The sequence below is a fragment of the Buceros rhinoceros genome, unplaced genomic scaffold (genome assembly GCF_000710305.1).
Source record: "Buceros rhinoceros silvestris isolate BGI_N320 unplaced genomic scaffold, ASM71030v1 scaffold34846, whole genome shotgun sequence".
NCBI classification, from domain to species: domain Eukaryota; kingdom Metazoa; phylum Chordata; class Aves; order Bucerotiformes; family Bucerotidae; genus Buceros; species Buceros rhinoceros.
In genome coordinates, this window is record NW_010419942.1 from 20430 (window position 1) to 21135 (window position 706).

The following is a 706-nucleotide window of genomic DNA, read 5'->3' on the forward strand; positions in this document are numbered from 1 at the left end:
AAAAAAAAAAAAAACAACCAAACCAACACAACTCCGAACAAATATGGCGATGTTTTGAACATTCCTGATACAGAGCTCTCTGAGACCCGAACTTCAGATACCCTTCACAGCACTTTTCAAAGCATCACAGTATGTAGCAATCATTGACCAGCATTTCCAGTGTATTCTGTCACCTGGAACACAGACACTTCTTATCTCACACCCTGAACTATTCAATATGGCAAATATCACTAAGCTTCCTCTATAGAACAGAAAGTGTAACTAGTTTTGAAAAATGAAGTAGTGAAATACTTGCTGGACAAAGCCCAGTTTTCACCTGGAGAGTGGCACAACTACACACAGCTCTGTATCATTCAGTGAGTAGTGATCTACCTTCTGTGCAAGTGATAAAGAGCCCACCCTCATCCTAGTCAATGAAGCTGAACTCGCCTTCCACCTTCATCTAACCAGCGAGTGCATAGGAGGCTACGCAACCAACGCACAGCTGTGACCCCCTTCGCTGCACCACAGCCTCAGCTGGGCAAACAGTTTCTATTGAGCTTTTACCCGCACCATCCTAACACAGAAGTGAAGTTCCACAGGACTACCAGTAACTATGTAATTTACGTTTTGGTGCATCATACTTCCCTTTACAAACTAACGCACAACCTCCAGTGACCGGACACTGCTCTGCCCGGCTGTCGGCATGACCACCCCAGGACCCCCG